Here is a 9,848-nt window from a genome sequence, read left to right as displayed (position 1 = left end):
TCTGTCAGATGCTTTAAATGAAGTCGTTAACCAAGATGCATTTCCAGAGTTCAGGTCATTGAGTTTAAAATCAAATGAAATACATTTCTAGGTGATAGAACAGTAAGGACATGAAGGGAACTTGTATACAGAAGTAGCTGCTATCTCAGACAGCACAGTCCTGACCAAAGAAAGCTAGTGCTCAGGTCACAGCCACTGAGACACATTTAGGAACAATAAATGACTTCACAGTGCCATTACACCAGGTGTGAGGTAGTCACTGGCATACAACTTCCTCTTCCTTGATCAAGGGGAGAACCTTAGCTGGGCAACAAGCGAATCAGACTGTGCTAGCTTGTGATGCATGGGTGCTGAGAGGTTCTGATGAGGCAGTATAGTCCTCCTTGTGGAATAAAATAAGAATGAGAAAGAATGAATTCATAAGTGACAGTCCTTCCTTTCTATCTGTGAGGAGCCATGTCACTGGTAAAGATCCATCTTCCTCCTCCAGTGCACTCACTCTGTAGGGTGAGCTCTTCTTCAGGGTATTGTCAGTGGTACAACAGTGGCAGCGAGTATAGAATTTGGACACAGATACCAAATGTAACCAACTGTGGTTACACTTCTTACTAGCTGAGTGGCCTTGGGCAAGTTCTTGGACTTGTTTAAATCTCTTTTTCTCTTAATTGTAGACAATTACAATACTCAGAATTAGAATTAGAATTTTCTCATAGATTCATTTAATGAATATTTGTTATGTAACTAATATGAAGCTGCTACTATTCTAGGAACTGGGCATAAAGCAAAGAATAAAGGAGACAAAATCTCCAGATTTCCTGGAACTTACAGGGTAGAGCAGAACAAGAACAATAAACAGATTAACAGGCAAAGACACAGTATGCCAGAAAGTGGATAAGGGCTTTGGAGAAGAAGCAAAGCAGGTAGAACAGGAATTCTAGGGGAATGCAGATTTTTAGGGCAATATTGAGATTTTATATCAGGAGAAGCTCATTGATAATTGAGAAGAATCCTAAAGGAATTAGGACACCTGAGCCAGGTAGATACATACTGAAAGTTTGTATCTGGCAGGAGACATAGCAAGTGCAAAGGCACTGAGGTAGAGAGAGAAAATGAGTGAGTGTCTGGTAGACGATGAAGTCACAGTTAGTAAGGCCAAGTCATGAGGCAAAGTCATGGAGGCAACTGTGTCCTTTCATAGGCTTAGGAATCCTCTGGGGGGATTTGCTGAAGCATGGATTCATATTCAGTGAGTCTGGAGTGTGAGTCTGCATTTTGAAGTTCTTTCAGGTCTGCAGACCACACTGAATAGAAGCAGAACAGGGCCATATAAACCACTGTAAATAATGGTGTTGGATTTGACCCTATGTGAAATGGGGAGCTGCAGGAAGGTTGGGAGGAGAAGGGTGTGTTGAAATGATAGCTCTGGCTGCTGTGATGATGAGCTGTAGTCAAAAGCCCTGGCTGGCTTTGCCTGTTGTCTGGTTTCATCCTAGCACCACCCCTCACCCACTGCCTCTCTTTGGCAAGTTCCTTAAACTCCTTTTTCTCCCCACTTTTTTTTTTAGTATTTTAAAAATTTATTTATTTTAATTGGAGGCTAATTACAGTATTGTAGTGGGTTTTGCCATACATTGACATGAATCAGCCATGGCTGTACATGTGTTCCCCATCCTGAACCCCCCTGCCACCTCCCTCCCCATCCCATCCCTCTGGGTCATCCCAGTGCACCAGCCCTGAGCACCTGTCTCATGCATCGAACCTGGACTGGTGATCTGTTTCACATATGATAATATACATGTTTCAGTGCTGTTCTCTCAGATCATCCCACCCTTGCCCTCTCCCACAGAGTCCAAAAGACTGTTCTATACATCTGTGTCTCTTTTGCTGTCTCGCATACAGGGTTATCATTACCATCTTTCTAAATTCCATATATATGTGTTAGTATATTGTATTGGTGTTTTTCTTTCTGACTTACTTCACTTTGTATAATAGACTCCAGTTTCATCCACCTCATTAGAACTGATTCAAATGCATTCTTTTTAATGGCTGAGTAATACTCCATAGTGTATATGTACCACAGCTTTCTTATCCATTCATCTGCTGATGGACATCTCGGTTGCTTCCATGTCCTGACTATTATAAACAGGGCTGCGATGAACATTGGGGTACACATGTCTCTCTCAATTCTTGTTTCCTCGGTGTGTATGCCCAGCAGTGGGATTGCTGGGTCATAAGGCAGTTCTATTTCCAGTTTTTTAAGGAATCTCCACACTGTTCTCCATAGTGGCTGTACTAATTTGCATTCCCACCAACAGTGTAAGAGGGTTTCCTTTTCTCCACATCCTCTCCAGCATTTATTGCTTGTAGACTTTTGGATAGCAGCCATTCTGACTGGTGTGAAATGGTACCTCATTGTGGTTTTGATTTGCATTTCTCTGATAATGAGTGATGTTGAGCATCTTTTCATGTGTTTGTTAGCTGTCTGTTTTGAAAATTACTAAACCTAGAGAGAAGGTGAAAGAAAAGTAAAATGAGCACTCTTACATCCCTCAGCTAGACTGATCAACAATTAATATTTTGCCATATTTGCTTTATCTCATACTCTAATCTCTTATTATTAACCATTTAAGAATCAATTTTTCATCCCTACTTCATTATGTACCTTCTAAGAATAAGAAAAATCTCCTATATAAATATAATCAGCTGTCAAATTCAGAACATTTGGTGCTGATACAATCATCTAGTATAAAAAAATCTCAAATTCAATATAATCAATTTCTTCTACAAATAACCTTTATAATAGTTTTCTTCTGGTGTAGAATCCAGTCTAGGATATTATACTGTATGTTATGGGGCTTTAGTTTTCATGTCTCATTAGTCTTTTGACCCAGAACTGAGTCTCTTGACCTCTGCTTTATCTAAACAAACTTTTTTTAAAATTTTGGAGTTTTTCACGCCATTGTTATTTTCAAAACGTCTGGGCCATTTATAGACTGTCATCCAATTTGGATTAAAATTTTCTAATGATTTGATTCAGGTCATTCATGATTGTCAAAAATACCACCTAAGTGATGTTGTATGCTGCTTAGTACCTGCATCTGGTGGCATTTAATGTCTGTTTGCTTCATTTTTAGCAATGTTAACTTGGATCACTTGGCTAAGCTGTTCAGTTCAGTTCAGTCGCTCAGTCGTGTCTGACTCTTTGCGACCCCATGAACTGCAGCACGCCAGGCCTCCCTGTCCATCACCAACTCCCAGAGTTCACTCAGACTCACGTCCAATCGAGTCAGTGATGCCATCCAGCCATCTCATCCTCTGTCGTCCCCTTCTTCTCCTGCCCCCAATCCCTCCCAGCATCAGAGTCTTTTCCAATGAGTCAACTCTTCTCATGAGGTGTCCAAAGTACTGGAGTTTCAACTTTAGCATCATTCCTTCCAAAGAAATCTCAGGGTTGATCTCCTTCAGAATGGATTGATTGGATCTCCTTGCAGTCCAAGGGACTCTCAAGAGTCTTCTCCAACACCACAGTTCAAAAGCATCAATTCTTCAGCGCTCAGCCTTCTTCACAGTCCAACTCTCACATCCATACATGACCACAGGAAAAACCATAGCCTTGACTAGACAGACCTTAGTCGGCAAAGTAATGTCTCTGCTTTTGAATATACTATCTAGGTTGGTCATAACTTTTCTTCCAAGGAGTAAACATCTTTTAATTTCATGGCTGCAATCACCATCTGCAGTGATTTTGGAGCCCCAAAAAATAAAGTCTGACACTGTTTCCACTGTTTCCCCATCTATTTCCCATGAAGTGATGGGACCAGATGCCATGATCTTCATTTTCTGAATGTTGAGTTTTAAGCCAACTTTTTCACTCTCCTCTTTTACTTTTATCAAGAAGCTTTTCAGTTCCTCTTCACTTTCTGCCATAAGGGTGGTGTCATCTGCATATCTGAGGTTATTGATATTTCTCCCAGCAATCTTGATTCCAGCTTGTGTTTCTTCCAGTCCAACATTTCTCATGATGTACTCTGCATATAAGTTAAATAAGCAGGGTGACAATATACAGCCTTGACGTACTCCTTTTCCTATTTGGAACCAGTCTGTTGTTCCATGTCCAGTTCTAACTGTTGCTTCCTGACCTGCATACAGATTTCTCAAGAGGCAGGTCAGGTGGTCTGGTATGCCCATCTCTTTCAGAATTTTCCACAGTTTATTGTGATCCACACAGTCAAAGGCTTTGGCATAGTCAATAAAGCAGAAATAGATGTTTTTCTGGAACTCTCTTGCTTTTTCCATGATCCAGCGGATGTTGGCAATTTGATCTCTGGTTCCTCTGCCTTTTCTAAAACCAGCTTGAACATCAGAAAGTTCACAGTTCACGTATTGCTGAAGCCTGGCTTGGAGAATTTTGAGCATTACTTTACTAGCGTGTGAGATGAGTGCAATTGTGCAGTAGTATGAGCATTCTTTGGCATTGCCTTTCTTTGGGATTGGAATGAAAACTGACCTTTTCCAGTCCTGTGGCCACTGCTGAGTTTTCCAAATTTGCTGGCATATTGAGTGCAGCACTTTCACAGCATCATTACCAGCAGATTTCTCCAATGTAAAGATACTCACTTTCCTATGTAGTTAACAAGCTATCAGTGGAGAAGGCAATGGCACCCCACTCCAGTACTCTTGCCCAGGAAATCCCATGGGAGGAGCCTGGTGGGCTGCAGTCCATTTGGTCGCTAAGAGTCGGACATGACTGAGCAGCTTCACTTTCACTTTTCACTTTCATGCATTGGAAAAGGAAATGGCAACCCAGTCCAGTGTTCTTGCCTGGAGAATCCCAGGGACAGGGGAGCCTGGTGGGCTGCCGTCTATGGGGTCGCACAGAGTTGGACATGACTGAAGTAACTTTGTAGCAGCAGCAGCAGCAGCAGTGGAGAAATACCATGTAAAATAGCCTTTTCTCCAACAAACTTTTATCCAATGATTTTTTCCCATCCATTAGTAATTCTCATCTGAATTTTTTATTTCTGTAAAGGTCATGAGTGCTTGCTAAGTCATTTCAGTCTTGTCTGACTCTTTGTGACCCTATGGACCATAGCCAGCCAGGCTCCTCTGTCCATGGGATTCTCTAGGCAAGAATACTGGAGTTGCCATGCCCTTCTCCAGGGTATCTTCCCGACCCAGGAATAGAACCTGCGATCTCTTATGGTCTCCTGCATTGGCAGATGTGTTCTTTACCACTAGCGCCACCTAATTGTCACTACTTTTATATTTATTATTTGGCATTCTGTTATAGAGAAGGACCTCTGTGTGTATATGTATGGCTGTATCCATCTATGTAGCTATCGACCTACCTATCTGCCCACCTCATCTGCCTGGCTGTTACTTTTCTCAGTATGGACTCATGGATTCTTTATTTAAAAGTTCAGTTGTGTTATCAAGGACCAAATGTATAGCACAGGGAACTCAGCTGAATGTTATGTGGCAGCCTGGATGAGAGGGGAGTTTGGGGGAGAATGGATACATACAGGCTAAGTCCCTTCACTGTCCACCTAAAACTATCACAACATTGTTTGTTAACTGGCTATACAACAACACAAAATGAAAAGTTTTTTAAAAATGACTTTTCAAAACAAACAGAAAAGTTCAGTTGTTTTATCAACCATTTCTGACACTATTTAATGCCAAAATTATCCCCAGTTTTTCCAGGAGGAGCCCATTTAATCTGGTTCCCATGTTCTTTTCAGGTTTTGTGTGCTTCCTTACTTTCTTGCCCCACAAAATATTCCAGGTACACTCTTTACTTTACCTTCCCCTACCCTGGATCAGCCATTTCCTCCAAGAACTCCAGTTTCTTTTAGTGGGGACTTAATCCTGTGTAAGTACCAATTTAAAAAAAAATTATGAAAAAGGATGGCAATATAACATAAGAGTTATTCTGAGAATTAAATGAGAAAATCCATGTAAAAGACTTTATATCATACCTGGCACATAGTATGTGCTCAATACATTAGTTTTATTTCAGTTATTTCCAGTGACATATAAATAATGGAAGCATGGCTGAGAATGACAGTTGATGAATTTAGAAAATGTGAATTATAATGTCCTCTGAAAGAAAGTCATCAGTCAGTGGATCCAAAGATTAGGTTCCATTCACCTCCTTTCCGAGCTTTTCATTATCTATTTCTATTCTCACTCGAGTTTCTCTCTTTAGAACTCATCCTTCGGATATAGTTGCATTTAGTCTTGGGTTGTTTGTTTCTTAATCTTCTGTTCAGTTAAATTGTACATAATATAAGAATCATATCTTGTGTGTGTGTTTGAGGTTTCACAACTTTGACGGTCATTGCTTAGTTCTCATCCACATTAACTGTAGGTTTTTTAAAGTAGTGAGAGGTCCATGGCTAACCAGTGTATAGAGCTGATGTGACTCTTCAGGCTCATTGCATTTTCTGAACAAGAGGACGTGGACATAGTGTGAGACATGGCTTATTCCTTTGGGCCAGACAGCTTTACAAGACAGTGTGCACATCTGGAGTTTCCATCTTCTTCATGGCAGGTTTCTGGATCCGTTTGAGTACCCCAGGGGCACACTTCTTGAAGGCCACTCCCTGGATGCGCTTGTGTGTGTTGATGGTGCATTCTCTGGGCACTATCTCGTTTATTGCAAGATGGCCCTTCTGGCTCCACTTCTTTGCAAGAGCCATCCTGCTGGGTCCAGGTTAAAAATGCATAGAGGTTCTTTGTATTTCCTGCATGTCCTACAACAGTTGTGAGCACATGTGTATATATTAGGTATCAATAAAAGCCTAAATGTATTTGTAGAAGTCACATAAGAAACATTTCCTAGCAATAAAGAAACCTTATAATTGCTGAGATCTTAATCGAAGATTCTAATAAAAGTTGGCTTTAAGCATACAACACCTTCTTAAAGAATTTGGCATAAACTACACTGCCTAGGCCTTTTTCAAATAAATACAAATTGGAAAGCAGAAGGAGTTGTGTGTTTTGGGGCTGCCTACTGTTGTAATATTAACTATTTCTGGTATAATGGCAGGCTGTCTCCTATATAATCAAAGGAAAATGTACAGATTGACAATTCTTCCAGCTATTCGAATGTCACTTAAAAATAAAATTGATGGTAAGTAACAGGCATTTTCCATGTGTTGGTTATTTTGACCTGTTGGATTTGCAAATTTCTTACCAGGATAGAAAATAAAAACTGCTGCTTATTTTTAAGTACAAATCTTGTGTGCTGCAAATGAAGTCCCATTTTTTTAATTGATTCATTTATTTGTTTGTGGTGTTAGAAAACCACTTTGCAGTGAGCGTGAGGGAGAATACTTACTAGGCTAATAACAGCAGAATCATAGAAATGAGGCCTGTAGACAAATCTGCCTCTAGAGAAATGAAGTGGAGTTACAGAAGGTTAAGAATCTGTAAAGATCAATGGAGGCCAAGAGCTAAAAATAGATAAGCAGCTTGGAGAAAAAGAAAAGTGAAAAGAAAAAACATCAAGAAACCACTAAATGTTTAGGATAGCTATTTTGTCTTTGTTCCCTGGTGAAAATCTCTAAAATTTCATTGAGATAGTTACACATTCCTTCAGATAGATCATTTTTGTTTTGCACAGTGTCTAAACTCCTGTGAGTGTCTTTTTCACTTCAACAGGCTTAATCACTCACACACACACACACACACCAGGCCTTTGACTTCTATAATGAAACACATTGTCGAGTTGAAAGGATAGCTAATTCCATAAAATGTGAATTAGTATAAGTAATTGTAAAATTACTTATAGTAGTAGTGAAAAAACAAAGGTGGCTATAATGAAGAAAGCTGATTCTTATAGTAAGATACCTGTATCCAAATAGGAGAGTTCTAACTATGAATATTGAAACATCCTCTTATGATTTGGAAAATAATGCATTATGCTTTTTTTGACTGAAATCTAGATGTTTTGATGAGAGTTTTGTTCCTCATTTCCTCTCAGTTTTCAGTGACTTATCAGGCAACATATTTGCTCTTTTTTAAAAATACCCTTATTGTTTTTAAAATTTATTTTTGGCCACCAGCTTGCAGGATCTTAGTTCCCCACAAAGGTCCACTGCAGTGAAAGCCTGGGGTCCTTACCACTGTACCACCAGGGAATCCTACTATACTTGCTCTTTATGAAGGCATTTATTCAGTATGGAACAAGAAGGCCATGATGTAAGACCAGGCAGTTTATTTGCCTATGGACATCTCCATGTTTTATCTATCCTTCTTGTCCCCCAAATCCCAAAGGAGCTCCAGAATTCATGTTCTGTGTTCTAGAAAAATAGATCAAAATTACAAAAAGGCTATGCTTTTTGTTTTTCTCGGTCTCTAATATTCATAATATTGTTGACCCCAACCTGTAACTCACCACCCATTATCAGAGTTGGTAAAGAATAGTAAAATGTGATATTTGTGCATCAGTTTACCCTTTGTTCTCATTGACCTGTTACAGTTTCAGAGTTTCTTCATATCCTTACCATATCCATGGTCAAACAAGCCCAGTCTCTGACCTTTGAGCTTGAGGAACTTGGTTGAGGATTGGGATCTGTGTGGCATGCTGTGTGAGTCGATTTGTCGTCCCACAGTTCTGGAGGCTAGAAGTTGGAGATAAAGGTGTTGGTGGGGTTCATTTCTACTGAGGCTTCTCTCCTTGGTCTGTAGATAACTGATTTCTCACTGAGCCTTTACTTGGTGTGTTCCTGTATGGTTGTCTGTGTTGTAATCTCTTCTTATAAGGATACTGGTCATATTAACCATACAGTCTTACCATAATCACCTCTTCAAAGGCTCTGTCTCCAATCCAGTTACTGAGGTCCTATTTGGGGAATTAAGACTTCAGCATACGAATTTTGGGAGGGCACAGTTCAGTCTGTGACACACACACCTTTCACCAACGTGGTGCAAGACTCTCTAGGCCACTTTATCTGTAGAGAAAGAATATCTGTTTCAAGTCATTTTGGTTTTCCTGAATCACACTGATGTAAATATTTGTGGTTCAACATACGGTTGGCAAGCCAGAAGTGCCTCAGAGATTTAAAAAAGTGTTTTAGATACTCCAACGGATTTGGTAGGTAGTCCAATCCTACTGGACAGCCAGCCTGAATGTCTAATCTATACCCACATTAAATAAAGGCCAGATATGTTTTTTTTCCCACTCTCCACCCTGTACCAACTGAGACAGAATTATTTGGGTAAAAAATTATGAGTAGAAGAATCAAGGAGAAACTCCAGATTTCTCTTCCTAAAACTCTTCCAGGCTTTCATCTAAAGCATCATTTTATATATACATATATATATATACATACATGTATATATACATATATATAATATGTATCATTTATATATACATTATACATATATAATAGAAATAATATATATTCAAAAATATATGTTTTTATTTTCTAAAACTCTATTATCACAGTGAGAATGACATAACACGTTTTATTGTATAACATCTCTTGTAAGTGCCTGCTACAAATATCTGAGATATCATGTTCCCACCCACCCTTCTCTCTCCTTCCCCACCCCTCCCCCCCACCTCCATTCCCTTGACTCTATAATTCCCTAATTCACACATACGAGGAGGCAGAGTCAGCCTTCAGTAAACTGATTGCTAATGCAATTCATTTCCCAATCATCCCTCTGTGATCACTCTGAGTCATCTGATGAGGACAGTGAAGTTAATGAGGACATGAAAAGGAAGAGAAGCAGGGAAGGATGATGAGAAGGAAAAACAGCACAGGACTGAGAAGCACAGGGAAAGGGGGCAGGCTGTGACCTCTGGGAGGGGCACCCTGGAGCCTGGAAGTGAGGGG

General features: G+C 39.8%; 1 pseudogene; it reads right to left on the bottom strand.

Annotated features, from left to right (window-relative positions):
• Window positions 1-6,337: 6,337 nt before the first annotated feature.
• On the bottom strand, window positions 6,338-6,701 carry LOC120881701 (annotated as a pseudogene).
• Window positions 6,702-9,848: the final 3,147 nt, after the last annotated feature.

Source organism: Oryx dammah, unplaced genomic scaffold (assembly GCF_014754425.2).
Source record: "Oryx dammah isolate SB20612 unplaced genomic scaffold, SCBI_Odam_1.1 HiC_scaffold_23, whole genome shotgun sequence".
Taxonomy (NCBI): domain Eukaryota; kingdom Metazoa; phylum Chordata; class Mammalia; order Artiodactyla; family Bovidae; genus Oryx; species Oryx dammah.
This window is presented reverse-complemented; position numbering and strand designations above follow the sequence as displayed.